Source organism: Phascolarctos cinereus, unplaced genomic scaffold (assembly GCF_003287225.1).
Source record: "Phascolarctos cinereus isolate Bilbo 61053 unplaced genomic scaffold, phaCin_HiC Scaffold_2;HRSCAF=192, whole genome shotgun sequence".
Lineage (NCBI taxonomy): Eukaryota > Metazoa > Chordata > Mammalia > Diprotodontia > Phascolarctidae > Phascolarctos > Phascolarctos cinereus.
Window position 1 is genome coordinate 344064021 of NW_027555625.1, and position 21362 is coordinate 344085382.

General features: G+C 39.5%; 1 protein-coding gene and 1 long non-coding RNA gene across 3 annotated transcripts in view; one reads left to right on the plus strand and one right to left on the minus strand.

The window, feature by feature from the left end:
• SMAD5 (SMAD family member 5) overlaps positions 1-9761 on the minus strand; it is a 40994-nt gene extending 31233 nt beyond the window's left edge. The window contains exons 1-2 of one of the 2 annotated variants that reach the window (XM_020991244.2): positions 9323-9761; positions 5197-5243 (exon numbers count right to left, since the gene is read on the minus strand). The gene's annotated coding sequence lies outside the window, so the exon portion shown is untranslated. The remainder of the gene's footprint in view (positions 1-5196; positions 5244-9322) is intronic. The other variant, XM_020991243.2, reaches the window with a different exon arrangement.
• Positions 9762-20505: 10744 nt separating this feature from the next.
• Positions 20506-21009, plus strand: LOC144455652 (uncharacterized). Its single transcript, XR_013484368.1, has 2 exons — positions 20506-20595; positions 20788-21009. It is a non-coding gene; the product is annotated as an uncharacterized LOC144455652 (long non-coding RNA).
• Positions 21010-21362: the final 353 nt, after the last annotated feature.

Genomic DNA, 21362 nt, shown 5'->3' on the forward strand with positions numbered 1-21362 from the left:
GAGGGGCTGATATCTACACACTTATAAAGAAGTACCAACATTAATATAATCACAAAACTACCAAAGCACACACTTTTCAAGAAGAAGCACAGAATTTTTTTAAAGTTAAATGTGTGAATGTGGTCATTTATACATATTATAACTCGTACCTAAAAAAGAATTATCTCTACAACATCCCAGACAAGTAGTCATGCAGGCTCTGCTTGAAAACCCTCAATGTTAGAAAACCTAATGCAAACAACTTGCTCTGGGCCTATATCGTATCTATTCCCTGACATCCAATATTGAGAACTATTTGATCCACACTCCATACTCCTTTTCTTTTTCCCCATTTAAGATCACAGATCACTAGCACTGGAAGGCATCCAATAGATCAGAGGGTTCTTTTGGTAGTCTGGTGCAGCCTATGGATTCCTTAGAATAATGTTGTTAAATGCAAAAAACACACAGGAATACAAAGAAAGTAATTATATTGAAATAGTTATCAAAATTTGCTAAGTCTATACTCTATTCAAAGATGGTTAGGTCAACCAATAAATAAACATTTATTAAGCATTGTTTACATGCCATTCACTGTGCTAAGCACTGTGGATACAAAAAGAGGCTAAAGACAGTTCCTGTCCTTGAAGGACCTCACAATCTAACAGGGCAGACAACAAACAAATATATACAATCAAGACATGTACGGAATAAATAGGAAATATTTAACAGAGGGAAGGCAGTAGAATTAAGAAGGACTGGGAAAGGCTTCCTGTTGAAGATGGAATTTTAGTTGGGACTTTTAAGGAAGTCAGGAAAGCCAGAAGGCAGAAATGAGGAGTATATTCCAGACATGAAGAACAGTCAAAGAAAATTAGTGGAGCCAAGAGATGGAGTACCTTGTTTGAGGAACAGCAAGAAGGTTGTTGTTTATTTGTCTGACTTGGGGTTTTCTTGGCAAGGACACTGGTTTGCCATTTCCTTCTCAGCTCATTTTAAAGATGAGGAACTGAGGCAAACTGATTTAAACGATCTGCCTAGGGTCACACAGCTAGTAAGTGTCTGAGTCCAGATCTGAACTCAGGAAGACCCCAGCACTCTATCCACTGTGCCACTTAGCTGCCCCTCAAGGAAGAGAGGGTGATCAATAGTGTTAAAGCCTTGCAGAGGACTCAAGGAGAATGAGGATTGAAAAAAGGTCACTAGCAACTTTGAAGAGAACAGTCTCAGGGGAATAACGGAGTGGAAGTCGGAATGTAAGGGTTAAGAGAGAGGAAAGGGAGAGAGACAGTGGACGTACCAACAGTAGAGACACATTTTAAGGAGTTTAGCCACAAATGGCAGAAGAGATATAGGATGATAATTAGCAGGGATGAAGGATCAACTGAGTGTTTTTTGAGGACGGGGATGACATGGGTATATTTGTGGGCAGTAGGCAATGAACCAGTAGACAAGGAGAGATTAAAAATAAGTGACTGAGTGGGGATGACAGGAGGGGTAATCTGTTGGAGGAGGTGGGAAGGAATGAGATCATTTGAGCAGGTAGAGGGATTTGCCTTAGTAGGGAGTAGGACCACCTCATTATGTGAGATAGGAATGAAGGAGAAAATAGTGGTGGAAGACATGAGTGCTATGAGATGAGGAAGAGAGAAAAGGAAACTCACAGTGAATGGCCTCAATTTTTTTCCTGTAAAATATGAGACAAGGATCTCAGGTGAGAGGGTAGGGGAAGGAGGAGCTATGGGAGGTTTGAGGAGGGATGAAAAAGTCTGGAAGAGCCACTTTGGAAACAGAGATAGTAAGTTGACAGGATAGGCACAGAAACACTTCCTAGCAGCAGTAAGGGCCTAGTTGAGTTTACATAACATAAATTTGTAGTGAATGAAGTCAGAATAGTTGCATGATTTTCTCCACCTTCATTAAGCAGCATATTTGTAGCAGCAAAGGTGGTGAGTAATGGAAGTGATCTAAAGCTAAGGCTTGGCAGGGAATTCTAATATAACATGATATGATATAATAATAATATAATGTAATCACAAGGGGCCTAGGGATTTAGGAGAGGAGGGAAGTGTAGAATTGAACTTCTTCTTTCATCAACAAATCTAGATGGAGAAAAGAAGAAACAGTGGCTAGTGCAGGGAATAGATGCTTTGGGAGAGAACTGAGGGGCCAAGGGACAGTGTCACAGTGCAGATGAAATGCAGGGTTTTGTAAGGAAATGCAGAAGGTAAAAAGCCAATAGATTATGGTAGGACAACAGGATTTTCAAATTCTTTTAAGTGGAAGAGGTACATTTGTGGATGATAGTAAGATCAAAAGTATGACCATCTTAATGTATGACTGAGGCGGGGGGGAAAGAGTACCTCATGGGAAGTGAGTAGGTTGAGGAACTGAATGGTTCAATATTTAAGGACAGTCATTAATGTATGTTGAAGTTCCCTAATATGAAGACATAAGTTAGGAAGGAAAGAAAAATTATGAGCCATGTGCTGAACTCATTGAGGATAGATGGGATTTAACCTGCAGGTCTATAGACAAAAGCTATTAGGATTTTGATTGGGTGATACATATGAATAGCATGAAATTCAAAGGAGTAGAAATTACTGAGGGATAGAGGAGTAAGAGAAACTGGATGTGGCAAAAAAGAGCAAAGAGTGGTCCAATTCCTTCACTTTCACCAGTGAGTCAAGAGGAATTAACACTACATGAAAGTGTAGCCAGCACAAGCAAGAGTGGCACGGGAGGCTTTGTCATCAGGAGGAAGTTTGTTTTAAGTAATAGCTAGTAGAAGGAAGGAATGGGAGAAGAAAAACTTTAAGATGAAGGAAAATGTGTTGCGTATGGAACAAGCACAGTGAAAGGACTCAATAAAAGTTCAGAGGAGAATGGAATCCACATTAAGAATGAGATGGTCTAAGAGGAAATGAGACTTGATCTGACCCTTGAAGGATTAGCAAAGAGGAATAGGAAGTTCAATTACAAAGAGGGAACTATTAGAGCAGACTTGAGGAGGAAGTTTGAATGCAGAATATTCTAAATGAAGGTTCCAACACAATAAGGTAGGTATGGTCAAGATTTCTGGAGCCAAGAAATTTAATTTTCAGGCTAAAAGCTTGGACTTTCCTTTGCTTTCAGTAGGGAGTGTCTGAAGGGTTGGGAAGATGGAGAAAAAGGTCTAAAGCACTATGTGGAAAATTTTCATCTGGCAGGGGTGTCTATGATTGGAAAGCAGAGAAGAGAGAAACAATTAGAAGATTTGCCAAGTCCATCTGTGAAGTAATAAGAGTTTAAAGTAGGAAAGAAACAATATATGTAATAGATATTACAAAACCACTCAAAAGCTCAAAATCAACCTTTTTATGAGTCCTTCCAGTTGACATTGATTTTCTCCCAATGTTTCACTCACTTATGATAGTTTCAATGCTTGAGGAAGGGAGATATGTGATACCATCGGGACCAGCCAGGGGAATCCCCTTTATCTGTATTTTGCACCTGAGAAACCCCAAGAGCCAGAGGATAGGCTCTTAATATAACAAAAATCATGGAAAGAATCTTAAGACTCCATTGTTAATAAGGATTTTCTCATAAAATTTGGTTTACAGTTTCCAATTTTTTGTTAATATCTAGAGAATCTTGTTCTTCTTCCCAAAATCTTAATTCTCATATTCATTAGTGTTGAACCAATACTTTTCTCATGTATCATTTTTGTATCTGCATCCTTTTTACATGTGTTAAGCAAAAACAAATAAATAAATAACCCTCAAATAAAAAAAAAAGAATAAAAAAAAGTCTCTCTCCTACAATATACTCAAAAGGTGCTCATTCAGTTATTGCTTGGAGGCCTCCAGTAAGGGAAAATCCACCACCCTCCTGAGGCAACCCATTCCACTTCTGGATATCTCTAATGCAAAGGATTTTAACCTGGGGTCCATGAATTTTTTAAAAAATATATTTTGATAACTGTATTTCAATAGAATTTCTTTCCTTTGTGATCCTATATATTTTATTTAGTTCACTTAAAAACATTATTCTGAAGAGTTCATAGGTTCCATAACACCAAAGATGTCCACGACACAAAAAAGTTTAACAATCCCTACTCTATTTAAAAGAAGGATATTTGTCTCTTTGCAACTTTTACCTAATGCTTCTAGCTTTGTGTTTTGGATCCAAAGAAAACAAACCCAATCCTTCCTCCAGGTGACAGCTCTACAAATACCTGAATACAATTATTCATCTTTTCTTTTCCAAGCTAAGCATCACACTATTTCCTTCAACTGATCCTCATACAACATTTTACTTTTAATTGTTCCTCAAATATGGCTAACAAAATAATAACATATCTATTCAGCACTTTAAGGTTTGCAAAATCCTTTGTATACATTAAAGGCTACCAGGCAGATGGCATAAAGGACTAGCTACATCCTGAGGTTAAAACAAAATGTGAAAATTATAAACTGTCCTCCACTAACCAAGCTACAGTATCAGTTAAAGTAAAAGGTAAAAGTAATATATTACTTTAGTATTTAAAATATTATATAAAATAAGAGGGAAAGAATATAGTATAAAAAGATTCAAAAGTCAATAACCTGCTGAGAGAAAATACTCTAGTTTATACAATCTGCTTATACTTTACAATATTACATACAAAAATTACTTTATTAAAACATTTTTCTTCATAACCAAGGTGAGACTCAATAAAATGGAAAAAAAAATGAAAGTAATTCTAAGAACAAGGCCTCAAATTTAGTTTAGTCCATTGAGCTGTCCAAAGCAATGTCAAAACTAATGTAAAATTCAAGAACTGTCCATTCTCATGAAAAAAAAATGAACTCTAGGTATCCAATCTTTTAGAACTGGAAGAGCATCCCAGGAGCAAGCAGCCAATGAAAATTGAATCTGTGCTTTGACATTAGTAATCAAGCCAGTCTTTTAAAGAAATCACTGACTTCAACAATCCTTCATAACTACTTTTAGGTCCAAGTCTTCTATTTTATTAAACATAGATACTGAAACTATACATGTTACAGATAAGGTAAAAGTGCAGGATAAACAACAATCAAGTAACAAACATGTAGTGAAGATCAGATAAGATAGATATAAAGCATCTTAGCAAACCTCAAAGCACTATACAAATGTAAAGTATTGTGTGCTAAGTAATGTGGTGGACCCAAGAAGAAACAGGCTTTAAAGTTCAGGAAGGAAGAGATCTTCACTTACCCAAATTTTTGGGGGTGGGCAACAGGGAATAAGACACCAATAGACAGCTGTAATACACAATTACAGAACAGTATTATTAAACTACAATGTACACTGTGACGCCTACAGAAGAAGATCAATATTAAGGGTGAACAGGAGAAGCCTGCTGGAAAGAAAAGGAAGTCATTCAAGGCAAAGGGGCCTACTAAAATCAGCAAAGGTGTAGAGACAGAAAAATACAGGGTCCAATTTTACTGGTGCAAAATACCTAATAATACTTAACATTCGGGTAACACCAGTCAGTGGAGGCCTTTGAATGTAAATTATTTCCAAATTTAGTTTATTGATAATAATCTCTCTCAAATACAGACCTGAACATGCAATTACTCTGCTTAAAAAAAAAAAGTCAGCAGCTACATAGTGAATCAAGTATAATGATAAACTACCATAAGGGATTCTATTGCCAAAGGTACCAAGTGGCATCAGTGTTTAAAGGAAGAGCCAGCCCAGAAGTCAAGAGACCTGGGTTCCAGTCTTAGCTCTAACATTTGTTAGTCAAGAGATCTTAGACAAAAAGCTTTACCTTTGGGCCTCATAATTTTCTATCTGGTATAACATTTTTGTAATTCCCTATTGATATAATCTATTATGCAAATCTGATATGAAATGTACGCAAATCTATTGGACTTTAAGCCAGGGAAAGCACTAACAAAAACTACTAAAAATGAACAAATTTTTTTTCCTCTTTTAATACTGAAAATACTTTTAGAAAAATGAAAACTTATTCATGTAAAACTTATCAAATGTTTTAAAATAGAGGAGTTCAAATTTCCTTGCAGTTCTGAATATCAAGCTATTTAAGGGCCAAATACTAATATTTTTGGTATCATATTTTAATACTCATTATATACTACATATAAAATATAAAATATTAATACTTTCAAAACTCCAGAAAACAGCAGCTTGGAATACATAAAGTTACAGAAAGCAAAAGACTCTGTCCATTGCACAGAACAAAAAAGATTACTACAAAGCGGAGGTTTGAGTTCATAACAGGAAATAGAGCTCCCCAGAATTATGGCACTACTCAACATGTCTTCTGATTCAGCCAAGAATTAAAAATTCAAGAGTAAGGCAAGTAGAATTTACTTGTCTCTGCTTTACTATAGAATGAAGTTTTTAATAATTTTCCCAGCAACATGTTGCATAACTAATAATAAAAAAAATCTGACTCAAGTCTCATTAGTAAAACATTCTTACCACTGCCTCCCACTCAAATTAATAGCTTACTTTGCCAGAGGGAAAAGAAATGAAACATATTTCTATCTACCCGTTTCTATGGCGCCTGCAGGAGATAAGAGAGTAGTATACTTACGCAACATAAAAAAAAAACCCAACCCATACCTACGTTCTCATTCATGCCTCCACTCTCCCCACTAATGACTACCTAATTAATATATCAGTAGGTCAGTTCCTTGCGCTTATCTGGCTTTATCACCTATCAACTGTAACTGATACAGGGTGAAGAAGTGGTATACACTTTGCAGTAATGGAAGATGGACCTGCAATGTTGTGGTAAGGAAGATTTAAAAGGGATTTATTTTTCATGAGTCAAGTGTACAAAGAGAAGATGTGTACAGAGTGAGAATAAAGCACAGACATACCATACAAGCATAGGTGGTAAAAGCTGTCATTAACCAATGTCAAAAATAAGTCAAATCTAAACAGTCATTTTAATGAAGACTCCAAGACTCCTTTACATATTGGTGTTGAATAAAATTAACCAGCAATCTTAAACTCTAAATTGACAAATGCTTTGTGATGTTATAGAGGAAAATCATCACTAGCACTTATGAATTTGTAAACAGCTTCCTTTAAGCTCATGAACTTGAAACACACAACTACCTCTCTAAATTTTATAATCATGTTTGGATAAATGTATGTGGAAAAAAATTTAAGATCTTCCCCAATCTATTGCTGAAAATGCTGATAGGAATTCTAAAAGTTCCTCAGAAGCCCATTACTTCTGAACTTGCCAAAGGATAACTAACATTCAAATCACTACAAGTTATAGACCAGGTACTTTGCCTTGAATAGTGTCAGCCTCATTTTGATAAAACAGTGTGCTAGTGTTTGCTGCTAACATAACAACACTCTTCAGTGCTGGGGAACATGCAAGATGTGACACCCCAAACAGACTTTAAAACTTTTTCCAAAGAAAGATAAGGTAAACAAGATATAGTTAGCGCCACGCCCATTTATATGCACAAGCAGCCAAGAATGTTTTTTTTTCCCCCCAGATCACCAGCTGGTCAGGAAACAGTCTCTACAATCAAGATAAAGATCTGGCCCAAAGTTATCCAGGCATTCCTCACCTCCTGGCCTGACTACTACAATGTGTTCTCCTTTTTCATCAAAACCAGAATTGGAACTTACTGTTCAAATGAAGTGGATTAGTTCTCCCCAACTCCTCTTCCCACAAGTTATCTCCTATCTATTGTTTTAAAAGAGATGTATTATCAATAATAAACTTTATTTCAGTCTCCATTTATGTTTTCCAATGGTGAAATTCAATATTGTGTTGGATGTTAGACTTCATGGCTCTATCAGCTCTAAATTCTGTGATGTCTAAATACCTGGCTACACTTATTCCAGCTCTTTAACTGCTATCAAAAACCTCTTTTGGCTACGGGGCATGCTCGAATTCAAAACTAGACCCACAGGGAAGTTTCAAAGTTTACACTCCAAAAATCCATTGAATCAGAACCAACACTGAGGTTTGCGAAAGCACGTCACAGGTTTAAAGGCTGAGACTGGAAATAAAAGTTCCTGATGTAACTGAAATTAGCCAGAGAAAAAAGTCAGTAGAACAGGAAGGAAATAGCACTCAGAATTTTTGAGGACCAATCCCAAGTTGGATAAGCAAAACCATTAAATATTGATAACTATTTTTGAGACATTAAATGAATTGCATCAGTTTATCAAACTTTATTACTGAAAGAACAACAATGTCAATCCTTTTGAATGGATATAAGACGCCAGGAAGAATCTAAAACTCAATCAGTTGTGGGGAGGGGGAGAGAAGTATAAGGGGAGAGATATTACTAGCTATGACCTTGGGCAAGTCATTTAGCACTCCAAACCCAGGTAAAGCAAACTGCAAAATAAAGGTTAACTAGTTGATCTCTATAATGTCTCCACCTTGTTTTTGGTTTGTTTTTTTTTTAATTCTGATTCCAAAAAAGGGGGGAAAAGAGAACCTGTTTTAAACATCGAGGTCCATACGGTCCAAAAACACCTCTCCCAGCTTGACATCCCGAAGCAGCAGGGTTTTTATACGTCTACCTATTCACACCGGAAAACGCTGGAAGTCTGCCCCCCGCTCCCCCGCCCCAGCAACATTCCCGACACCAGGACTTCCCCCGCCCTAGCCACAGCCCGGTGTGCCCAGGCCACTGGCCCGAGGATTTCCAAGCTGGCCGTGGGAGGGCCTGGGCCTGGTAGGCCGCTCCAAGATTTCTCGGGCCGAGCCCTTCCTGATCTTCCCAAGTTCTTTTTAATCACAGGGCTCCCGTTTCCTCCTTTTGGGGACCGGGACACTACAGCTTGCCTCGCCTCTCTCCCGGCTGGTTGGTGGCGAGGCAGGCGCCCTCGGAATGGGAGCCGTTATTATCCTCGGTCAACTCAGAGGGGCCTGATCGGACACCCCCCACCCACCCAGGCCCCACTCCGCCTGACCTCTGAGTCCTCCACCTAGTTCCCCCTTTCTCCTTGGGAGGAGAGGGACCCGTCCCATTTCCCCGGCCCCAGCGCTGCCCCGAGCTGGGGCCCGACTGCGGGGCTAAAGCGCCCCGCTAGGAGCCTCGCACCTACTAGGCACTTGTTACACTGTGGCACAAGAGGAAACTCGGCTGTCGGACTGAGGCCGGACGCACAAGGGATCGGCCCGCGGGCGTTCCCGCCGCCTGCACCCGCTAACGGCCCGACCCCCCGCGGGTCCCGGAAGCCGACGCGACAGAACCAGGAGAGGTGGGGAGGGCAGCCGCGGCCTGGGAAGGAGCCGCCGCCGCCTACCCCTCACAGACCTCTGGAGTCTCCCCTCGCGCCCCACTCCCCACCCCAGCCCGCACTGGTAGGATACACTTACAAGCTGAGTGAGGCAGGCAGGGGGAGGGGAGCGGGGGAGGGTGTCTCCGCCGGTGCTCCGTGCGCTCTTGCCGGGCGCGGGCCGGTTTCCGCTCAGTGCAACTTTATTGGGATCCCAGCTGCGGGAGACACTGCGTCCGCTCCCGGCCCGGCGGTCGGCGAGGACCCGGATGGTGGGGGAGGGCCACAGCTGGAAAGGTTGCTGCCCCGGAGGCGCATGCGCACAGGTCCCGGCTAGTTGAAGCTGTGGGAGTTCGAGTAGCCTTGGGGGAAGGGTCGAAGTAGGGTTCTTCTCCAAAACTAGCCTTAATTCCCTAGCCCTGGAAGCCCCGTAACCCATTATCTGTATCTACGAGCTGAAATAGTAGTACTACTCCTAGTCCTGCTCAGTTTAAGTCAGATCATCACATTGCTCGAGAACTGACTAAAACCACAAAACCTCACTGAAAGCCCGGTGAAACGCTCTTCGACTTTCCCTAGCAGATTCAGGAAATACACATTGGGAAGCGGGGGAGGGGAGCCGTAAAAGGGGGTTAGGGAGGTATTTATAAAAATGAACATTCTGTGCTGAAGCCCCTCTCTGCTCAGCAACTACTTCATTGTAGTTTTTAAAATCATCTAATCCACCCTTTTAATTTACAGATGAGGAAATTTTGAGGTTTACCAAGGTGAAGTGATTTAATCCAGGTCCAGTTCTGAAATTAGAACCCAAGTCTTTTGACTCCAGATCCAGTATTCTTCATACTGGCACATGCTTCCAACACTACATTGTATCACCTCCCTCCCCCAAATATATAGCACAAAGTTAATAAATAACAATTTACGTATCTGGACATTTAGATTAGGAATAGATTGGTATTTCAAAGATCCAGGTTGTCATTGATTCTAGTATTCTTTATCTTTGCAAATCAAAATACTTCACATCTTAGCTTATTTCTTTTAGTTTTGATGGCTACAGGAGAAAAATAATTACCTATTAGATAGCCTTCTGGTAATGAACTTTCCCTCAACACACAAAGCTAATTGTCCCAATACAAACATATAGTCCTTTTCAGGGGCACCTAAAATCCTTTTGAGCTTGCAGATCCTGTTAGCCATATTTATTAAATCCTAGTCATGAGCTAAGTTTTATTTTGGAGATTTCCCTAGAATAGAACTCTAGAGTTGTATGTGTGTTTGAGGGGCCAGAGAATGAATCAAGGTGAGAAAAAGACCCACTTTGAGTTAGGCTGTGAGGATTTAACCTAATCCATGTGAGCCCATGGTTGACAAATGATTACAATTATGCCCATAAAGTTAAACTTCCATTATGTATAAATTTTAATATATTAACTCTAAAGAAGGCAGTAACAAAATTGTCCCACTTTCTGTGATTTCATTGCTATTTACAGTGTTATTTTTATAGGAAGGAATTTTCTTAGCCATTTTAGATTTCATCATTAAACTCCAGCTGATTCAATCTATTCATTGTCCTTTAAATAACTCCAGTCCTTTGCTTAGACCAGAGGTGTCAAGCCAAGGACCCAAGGGCCTCTGAGGCCCATAAAGCTCCTGAATATAGCCAGGACAAGATTAAAATGTAATTGGGAAACATTTAACAAAATAAATAAAAATATAGTACAACATAGATAATGCTAATTTGTGGTTTTCTAAGTTAAGATGCCACTGGCAGGGATCCTGGTCTATTTGAATTTCATGTCGCTGGCTTAGACTACTTACCCATCTTTAGAGCTTTCCCTCTGACTGCATGCATACCTAGTGTTTAACGGTCCAGTTCAAGCCCTACTTTCTTCAAGATATCTCCCTCCTCTGTACTACAATATTTATTTATTCGTTGTCCATCTCCCTTATTGTCCACTTAAATTTTCCCATGTAAATCTTAATTCCTTAGATTACATGTTCCCATATGTTAGGGCCCTTAGAGGGCCTTTTCTGTTTCTTTGTAAAGCAACTGATAGGGTGGCTTGCCCATAACATCAATAAACAAGCATTTATTTGGTTATCTAGTGTATGCCGGGCATATTTCATACAAAGACCAAAAAAGAAAAAGTCCCTACTTCCAAGGAGCTTACTTTCTATTGGGGAAGACACATGTATGTATACCTATATGTATATGTGTGTCTGTGTCTGTGTGTATGTCTGTGTGTGTATGTACAGAAGTCATACAAAATAAATCTGAGTTAGTTTAAGGAGGAAGATCACTAGAAGTTGGAGTGAAGGGGCAAGAAAAAGGTTTTTTACAAAAGATAGTGCTTAAGTTCAGTCTTGAAGGAAGTAAGAGAATCTGTGAGGCAGAGATCTGAAGGAAATATATTCCAGGCATGGTGTGGTGGTCAATATAAAGGCATGGAGACAGGAGATGGAGTGCTCCATGTGAGGAATGACAGGAGGACCAGTGTAGTAAGACCATAGAGACCAAAGAATTTGAGAAGAAAGGAAGCCTATAATGAGGCTAGAAGTATAAGCTGGGGCCAGGTTGTAAATGGCTTTAAAAGTAAAACAAAGAAGATTATGTCTTATTCTAGAGGCAACAGCAAGTCACTGGAGTTTGAAATAACATGGTCAGATCTGCATTTAGGGGAAATCACTTTGACCACTGACTAGAAAATGTGTTGGAGAGGGGAGAAGCTTTAAGAAAAGAGACCAATTACAAGAAAATTGAAATAGTCAAGGCAAGAAGTAATTACAGCCCAAGCTAAGGTGGTACTGTAGTAGCAGTGAGATTAAGATGTAGTGCAAGAGATGTTGTAGACATAGAAATGGCAAAGTTTGGCAACTGATTGAAAATGTGAGATGAGGAAAAGTAAGGTGTCAAGGATAACACTGATGTGAACTATGGAGACTAAAAAGATAGTGATAGATTCATCAGAAATAAAGAAATTGTTGACATCCAGTTTGAAATGTCCAGTATGCAGGTGGTGATTTGGAAGCAGAGCCAGTAAAGAGGCTGGGACAGGATATAGAGATCTGGGAGTCATCTGGAAAGAGATGATGGTTAAACCCATGGAAGTTGATGAGGTCAAGTCAAAAGTGTAGAGAAAAGAAAAGGCTCGGGGCAGAGTCTTGGAATATATCCACAGCTGGAATGAGGGGGTAGGAGGGTGGAGAAGATCTGGATGATGAACCAGCAAAGAAGACTGTGAGGTCTGGAATTCCCCTGGCTGGGGAACCCTGTACCTCCCCCATAACTGTGTGATGTTCTTGATACCAAAGGAAGAGGCCAAGGAGCTCCAGACTGAATATAGGAGTTTAACCAATCATTATAATTACTTACAAAACAGGGGCAATCTGGGGTGCCCCTGCCAGACAGTTCAGTGGATCCCCCTCAAAATCTCTGTGGTAATTACAGAAAACACACAAAGGAAAGAGGAGCTAGAGAGTGCATCACTACTGATTTGTGGATATTTTTGGTTTTTGTGCATTAAGCCAATGTTATGTTCAAACATAAGTTTGTATAGTGATCATGTACTTGTCACATATGGGTCACGATATTCTTGTTATGACTTTCATAGGTCATAGGTTTTGACTCAATGTCTAAATTATGATTCAGTATCTAAGTTATGATTTTTAACAGGTCACCATATCCAAGCTTCCGCATTTCACAGAGTTTAAGTTTTTATGGCTTTTCACTTACAACTGTGGTTCATGGCTTTTCCCCAATCGAGACCCCACAGAGACAATAGGAGAACAGGAGAAAATAATGACAATCCCAGGTAAGAAGAAATATCCAGGAGAAGAGGGTTGGGCTACAGAGAAGTCAGAAAGATGAGAACTGAGAAAAGATCATCGGATTTGACATTTAAGAGATTGTTGGTAATTTTGAAGAGTGAAATTTCAATTGAGTGATGAATTTGGAAGTGAAACTAGGTTGATGTGAGTAAAAGGAGATCATCAAACGTCTCCTCAGTTCAATCTATCCTCAATTCATCAGCCAAAGGGATTTTTCAAAAGTGCGGATCTGACCTTATTACCTCCCTTCTCAGTAAATCCCAATGGTTCCCTGTTGCCTCAAGGAACATATATAAATTCCTTTGTTTGTCACTTAAAGTTCTTTATAGCCTGGTCCCTTCCTACCTTTCTAGTCTTACACTTTACCCTCCTCCACACATTCTGTGTTGAAACTACATTTGTCTACTTGCTGCTCCTCATACACCACACTTTTCTCACATCTCCTTAACTTTGTGTTGACTATTTTCAATCTTTGGAACTCTCTACCTGCTCACCTCAGCCTCTTAATTCATCTGGCTTCCTTCAAGACATGGGTCAAATCCCACCTTCTGCAGAAAGCCATTCCTGGTCTACCTGGTGCCTTCCTTTCTTACAAACACACACACACATATGCCTTTGATGGATACATAGAGATAGATAGGAATATGGATATAGATATACACACACATATATATTGTTATATGTACACCCATAAGGGTGTGCTAGTAAATGTTTAATAACTGGCATTTTTTTAAGTACTTGCTATATATCTTTGAGTTTAATCTGCCTTATTAATGTTTTGCCCATGACTTTCTTAAGTCCTGGCAATCAAGAAAACAATAAATAAAGCCTTTACTTGTAGTTTTTGCCCATTTCCAAGGTGTCCATGTTCACACTGAAAATTTAACAATCAGTTCTTCCTAGATGGTAGAAACTAACTCCATCACATTGCAGTTAAATCTACTTAATTATTTATGTATTGTCTGGTAAGACCATGTTTGTCTTTGTATATTTATTAACACATTTGTTCAGTCATTTTTCAGTCATGTTCAACTCTTTATGACCCTATTTGGGGTTTTCTTGGCAAAGATAACTGGAGGGATTTACCATTTCCTTCTCCAGCTCATTTTACAGATGTGGAACCAAGGCAAACAGGGTCAAATGACTTATCCAGGGTCACACACCCAGTAAGTGTTCAGATTTGAACTCAGTTCCTGCTGACTCTAGGGCCAATACTCTATCCATTCTTCTACCTGATGTACCATAGTGAGTGCTTACTAGTTAGTCAATAAACATTTATTAGGTATTAGGATACACAGAAAGGTAATACACCAAACCTGCCCTCAAGGACCTCACAGTATAATGGGAAAGACAATGTGTAAACAATGATGTATGTATAAACAAAGTATATACAGGATAAACTGGACATAATCAATAAAGAGAAAGCACTAGAATTAAGAGGGATGGGAAAGGACTCCTATAAAAGTGAGATTTTAGCTGAGACTTGAAGGAAACCAAGGAAGTTAGGAGGCATTCTAAGTATGGGGAATAATCAGTGAAAATGTCTGGAGTAAGAACTTAGAATGTCTTGTTTGAGTGTTAGTAAGTAGGGCAGTGTCATTGAATTGCAGAGTATGTGGTGGGGAGGGAGGAGGGAAGAGATAGAGAGCAGGAGGCTTTGAACACAAAACAGAAGATTTTTATATCTCATCTTAGAGGCGATAGGGATCTAATGGGGTTTACTGAATAAGGGTGAGGGTGGGGAAGTGACATGGTTAGACCTGAACTTTAGAAAGATCTCTCTGACAGCTGGTTGGGAAGAACCTGAAACTTTGTTGGCAGGGAGACCAACCAGCAGGCTATTGCAACAGTCTAGGCATGAGGTGATAAGGGCCTGCACCAGAGTGGTAGCCATGTCAGAGGAAAACAAGAGGTGTATACAAGAGATGTAACAAAGGTAAAATCAACAGACTTTAGTAATAGATTGGTTATAGGGATGAGAGAGAGTTGAGGATCATACTTAGGTTGGCAGCCTGCATTATTGGGAAGACCTTACCAGCAGTAGGGAAGTTTGGAAGAGGGAAATATAATGAGTTCAGTTTGGGACATGTTGAGTTTAAGATGTGTACAAGACATGCAGTTCTAGATGTCCATTAGGCAGTCAGAAATGAAAGACTGGAGGACAGCCAACAGTTTAGGACTGGATAAGTAAATTTGAGAGTCATCAGCATAGAGATGATAATTGAATCCATTGGAGTTGATGAGATCATCAAATGAAATAGTATAGAAGGAGAAGAGAAGAGATCCCAGGAAAGAGTCCTGTAGGACGCCCAAGGTTGGTAGATGTGATCTGGATGAAGATCCAGCAAAGAAGACTGAGAAATAGCTGATAGGTAGAAGGAGAACCAAGAGAGAAGAGTATCATGGAAACATACAAGAACGAATCAAAGAGAGGAGGATCATCAACAGTGTCAAAGGCTGCAAAGAGATCAAGAAAGTTGAGGCTTAAGAAAAGGCCATTAGAAATAGCTAAGATAGCATTAGTAACTTTGGGGGCAACAGAAGAAAGACTGAAGAGATTTAAGAAGAAAGTGAGAAAGAAGGAAGAGGAGGCACCTATTATAGCCATTCTCCACAAAGAGTTTAGCCACAAAAGGGAAGAGAGAGATGGGATGATAGCTAGCAGGGATGGATGGATCAACTGAGGGTTTGGAGGCATAAGGGAGACATCCTTGAGCATCCAGTAAACAGAGAAAGATTGAAGATAAGTGAAAGAGTAGAGATGACAGAGGGAGCAATATGCTGGAGAAAAAAGGATAGAATGAGATCACTTATTTATGTAGAGAGATTTGTCTTGCCAAGGAGAAAGGGCCACCTCTTCATGTGAGACAAGAGTGAAGGAGATAGTGACAGAAGATATCTGGGTGATGTGAGAAAAGGAGAAGAGAAGAAGTAGCTTTCACCACATCACCTCAATTTTTTTTCCAGTAAAATGTGAGGTAAGATTTTTAGCTGGGCTTGAGGAGGGGAAACCACGGGAGACTTGAAGAGAGATAAAGGTTCAGAAAAGCCACTGTAGTGAATGGGATAGTGAATTAATCACAGATATGTAAAAAGATTGCCTGGCTTCAGTGAGAGCCAAGTTTGTCACTTAACATAAATTTGTAGTGGACCTAGTCAGCATGATTTCATTATTTGCTCTAGATGCATTCAAGCAGCTTTCGTATAAGAGAAAATACAGCAGATGGCGCATTGAAGGCTGAGGCTTGGCATAGCAAGATAGGTGATAGGATAAGGGACTCAAAAGAAGAGAACAGTGTAGAGTTGAACTGGTTCACCCAGGATTGAATCACCAAGGATTCAAGTTGGGGAAAGGAAAAGAATATAACTAGAACAAGGATCATGCTGGCAGAGAAGTGAGAAGTCAAGTGATTGAAGATCATAGTATGGACAAAGTACAGGGTTTGGGGTTGCAAGGTAGAGGGAGAGGCAGAATGACAATAGATTGTAATCAGATAAGGGAATTTCAGATTTCATGAGAATTGAACACTTATGTGTGGTAACAAGATCAAGGACATGATCGACTTTTTATGGCTGAGGTAGGTTTGTAGAGTAGGTCATTGTGAAATGAGTAAGTTGGTGGACTTAGAGGTTAGGTTGTTTGATGGAGTATCAATATGTATGTTGAAACCAAACAAGATTTGATATTTGATGCTAGAGGTATTATGCTAAAGTCTATTGATTGGGGAGGGGAGGGGGGGCATGGTCAAAACTGAACTTTAGGAAGATCACTTTAATAAGTTAGTGGAGAGTGGACTATTGCAAATAGTCCAGGTTTCAGGTGATGAGAGCCTACACCAGAATGGTGGCAGCATCAGAAAAAAAAAAGATATATATAAAAGATCTTATGAAAGTAAAATCAACATATCTTAGAAACAGATTGGATATGGGGGTGAGAGACAATGATGAGTTGATGATGACACCTTGGTTAGGAGATAAGATTAGAAAGATTGGATGGCACCAGATGGTGGAAAATTTTGAATGGCAAGCAAATAGAGTTTCAGCTTTAGCCCTATTACACATAAATCTGGCCATGTAAATTCTCTACTTAAAAAGCATTTGACTCCATGATAATTGGGACCTTGGGCCATTTGTAGAGCTCAGTGCTGAAGCTCTTAGCATTTAGGGATGATATAGTAGTTCCTTGGTCCCATGACAATTGTAAGGACAGGGAAGCTGTTTTAAAGAGGATTAGTTACTGAGCCAGGAAAAGTCCACTCATTAGACTTTAAAGAGAGAGAGAGAGAAAGAGAGAGAGAGAGAGAGAGAGAGAGAGAGAGAGAGAGAGAGAGAGAGAGTTTCTGCTCTTGCTCTCTTCCCTTCCTCTTTCTGGATATGTGAAATGGAACTATTTCCAGGAATTCCCAGCAACAGTATCAGCTGCTCACACATGGCAACAGCCGAATGGTTTACCTTGGCAAGCCTGAGCCTGGGCCTTGGTCCCCTGGCTGCCTCTTTTCCTTTGTGTTTCTTTTCTTGAACAAAAGTTATCAGTGATACTGAGACAAAGGTTTCTACCCTTAGAGATAACCTCATGAATGTGAGGTCAGTCAGTCAATATGCATTTATTAAGTGCTTGTTATATACTAGACACTGTGTTAAGCATTGGGGACAAATATAAGCAAAAATAAAGACAATTCTTGCTCTCGAAGAACATATATTCTAATAAGGGAAGATAACAGTAAAAGGCAGCTGAAAAATGGGGGGGGGACAGAAGAAGAGAGGGACATAGTAGTGAATGAGAGAGAATGAAGGAAAGGGTCTGGACCCTTCCTTAAAATGGAAGTTCTAGGAGAAATTCATCATTGGGAGAAGAGTCTCAAAAGTCAGGAGTGCTTGGATCCTTTAAATGGTATCAGCTGCATAGTGTGTATGTTTGGGGGGGGGTCCCAATTACTCTAATGTCATAGGACAATGAATCAAAGCACCTGGCTAACTGCAGATAGGAATTTTGAAGGAATCGTTCAAATAGTGAAGACCTGAGGAAGGTGAAATGCCTATTGAACAGTCCCACCAAATGACCTATTTTTAATGGTTTGATTATCAGTTTCCTGAAAGAGTATAATGAGTATAACAGAATTTTAAGTTACTGTACCATGCTGTAAGTCTTTGTAAACATGTGCTGATGAGTCATTTATGTGGAAGAAATAAATAGCTGTCCTATACCTGACCTACATTGTGCATGGAGTACCCTTTTCTTAGAGAAGCTGCAGGCATGAGTTAAATCTAAGATCTGAGTGATTTTCCCTGGACAAGTATGGGGGAGAGTACAAGATAGGAAATGTTAAAGAGACTTAAATAGCCAAGTGAAAAATGAGCTAGACTTCTTACTTTAGAGATCACGTTTCCCCAAGACTGAACCTTAGTCTGTATGTATTAAGGGCCTTAGTGCTAGAGCTAGTACCCCCACTCTCCCGGCCTGGTGTTTGTTTGCTGTTTTATGCATAAGGAGGAATAGTTTGACAGTAATTGAAAGAGGATAAACTTCACCCACTAGGGTGGAGAAAGAGTGAGGAGTTGGAAGAAAAAAGGGAATATAATAGAGATACCAAATGTGCTATTGAAGTACAGTCATCCAAACAAGTCCCTTAACCTCTTAGAACTCTAGGCAACTCCCAGAATCTAAGTTGTAAAGAAAGTGTATTGGTAGAGGTCAGGTCCTATGCCTGTCTGCAAATGCCGATTTTAAGTGTGTACTGTGTATCGTCACTGTGCTAGGCTCTAAACCTAACCTACCAAATACTTCATCAATAAAAATAATATCAAACAGTAAACAATCTGACCTTCCAAAATTATGGAATGAGAGAATAGTTACATTTTAAGATTAGAACCTGCTAACGGCTTTTTCAATATTTAATTTAATCTCTTCTGTAGAAATATATAATTTTAGAACTATGTAGCAAAAATGCTTTTGGCACCCTGATGCCAATATCTTGGGCAATTATGGATTTATCTGAATTAGCAAGATAATTGCATCTTTTCACCACTTCAGTCTCACATAATCTCACAGCTGATTAAAGCATTTCTCCCTCTGTCCACCTTTACCTCCATAAACTGAAGCCATTTTCAGGAACATTAAGGGTGTGTTATTACAAAGTAGAGTATTAAGATAATTAGTCTGATTATCCAAATTTATAAAAAATTTTACTTGAAACTTTTCCAACTCTTGATTCTGTGATCTTAAATATCTAAATAATGGGGCAAAATATGAAGCAGAAAAGTTTGAATCAACCCAGTTACTTTAATTTGTAACTTTGTGTAAACTCCATCTGAGAGACTCCTCCATGTGAGAAATGCACATCCAGAGGAATCAGGAGGATGTTGTAATTTAATTGCTTATGGAACTCAAGACCAAATTCATCAGAATCTTCAATGCTATTGCATTATATCAGAGACTTGAAAACAGCTACTTGAGTCTTCTTCCTTCTTCAGACTGTCGTGACACATTAACACAACAGGCAAAATTCAAGCTTTATTTCTCAAGACCTTGTCTTTGGAAAAAAAACAATTATTATAATTTGCAGAATCTGAAAATCTAAGTTAATATCTTCAAATCAGAAAAATTCTGCATATTTAATCCTCAACAAAAGAAGCAGCTCAGTAGCCAATGTTGAAGTCACATATTCCTCCTTCCTTCCTTCCTTCCTTCCTCTCTCTGTCTGTCTGTCTGTCTCTCTCTCTCTCTCTCTCTGTCTCCCCCCCCTCCCCCCCCTTCCCCCAAGACTTCCTATCTTACCCAGTCTAGAAGTGCGGTGGCCATTCACAGGCCCAATCCCATCACTACTAATTGGTATGAAAGCTTTGACCTGCTCCATTTCTAACCTGGCCTAGTTTACTCTACCTTATGAATCCCTGTTTCACAGCCTATTCTCTTCCCTCCACACTGTAGTGGTTTTAGCCCTACTGTGATTCAGAACTCCTGAACTCAAGCAATCCAGCAGCCTCAGTCTCCTCAAGAGTAATGACCACAAGCATGCACCACCACACTCAGCGTGTCTAATATTTCAAAGATGTTTTTTCAACAATAATTGCATGAGCTAAGCCTAACTTTTCTTGAGTTCTCAGGTACTTCATTCTCAAAACTTATGTTGTTTTTAATATTCTAATTGCACATTTACCAGGGTCTCTGAATTTTGGATGATGAGATAAACTTCAGTACTCGAAAGCATCTATGTGAATACTTTCTCTAGCATTGCATATCACAGTTTAGTCTTTAAGTACTACTATGGCTGATAAATTTATGACTTGCAGGGAAACCTGGTGAGAAGTTTTTAATTAGACTGATCTTCCAATACCAGCTAGAATCCAGAGTTTGTGTCTTGCTAGCATAGACTTCAGAAACCTAAGGTGTTTTGGGGCAGGGTGCTATGATGCAGTCCAGAGTAACTTGAGTTAATACTCTCCTCTCAGGCTATTGGGAACCAGAATGTCACAAAACATCACAGCTGGACTGACTTGAAATCCATCTCTGGGGCCTTTGGGCAAGGAGCATAAAGGCTGCTCCAGGTATGGAGCAGGAAGCTTTCCAGACTGTATTTAAAAAATCTCCTTGTTGGCTCTTTTTTACTGTGTATGTGGGGGGGGGGAGGGAGGGATGGTAACAGAGTGTGTTTTTATAGAACATGGAGGGAAGCTGTTCTAGTCTTTTGTATTTCTTCTCAGCGTAATTGTTTATTTGAACCCTTAGGCTACCCTTAGGCTGAGAATGGTCCATCGCACCAGGTGTCGAACCCCTCCTGAGACAAAGGGTCAACTCCATACCATGATGAGGTACTGGTGAAAGACTAGTGGAGGATGAAGGAAAAAAGCATCTGCCTTTTCTGTATAGATATAGCCACAATATTCATTCTGTGAATTTTTTTCATTCTTAAAGAGTTAAAACAATGAACAATTCGTTCTTCATTAAAGCATTTAACTAATGCCTACTGTTTCCCAAGTTCTGGAGATATGAAGAAAAAAAATTACTTCCTTCAAGGAGCTCACATTGTACTGGGGTAAAGCAATATGTACATAGATAAATAGATATAACATAAGTGAAGAATATTAACACCTTGGGGATCAATCAAGACTTGATTGTACCTCAGTTGTTCCTTAAAAAATGCTATGAATTCTAAGAATCAAAGGTAAGGAAGAAATGTCATCTAGGCATGTGACACAGCCTGTACAAGGGCTTGGAAGCAGAAAATTCTCAGTTTGGGGAGCAGCAAATGGGCCAGTTTAGCTGAAATGTAAAATATACAAAATGTGAAATATTATGAAAGGTAGATTGGAGT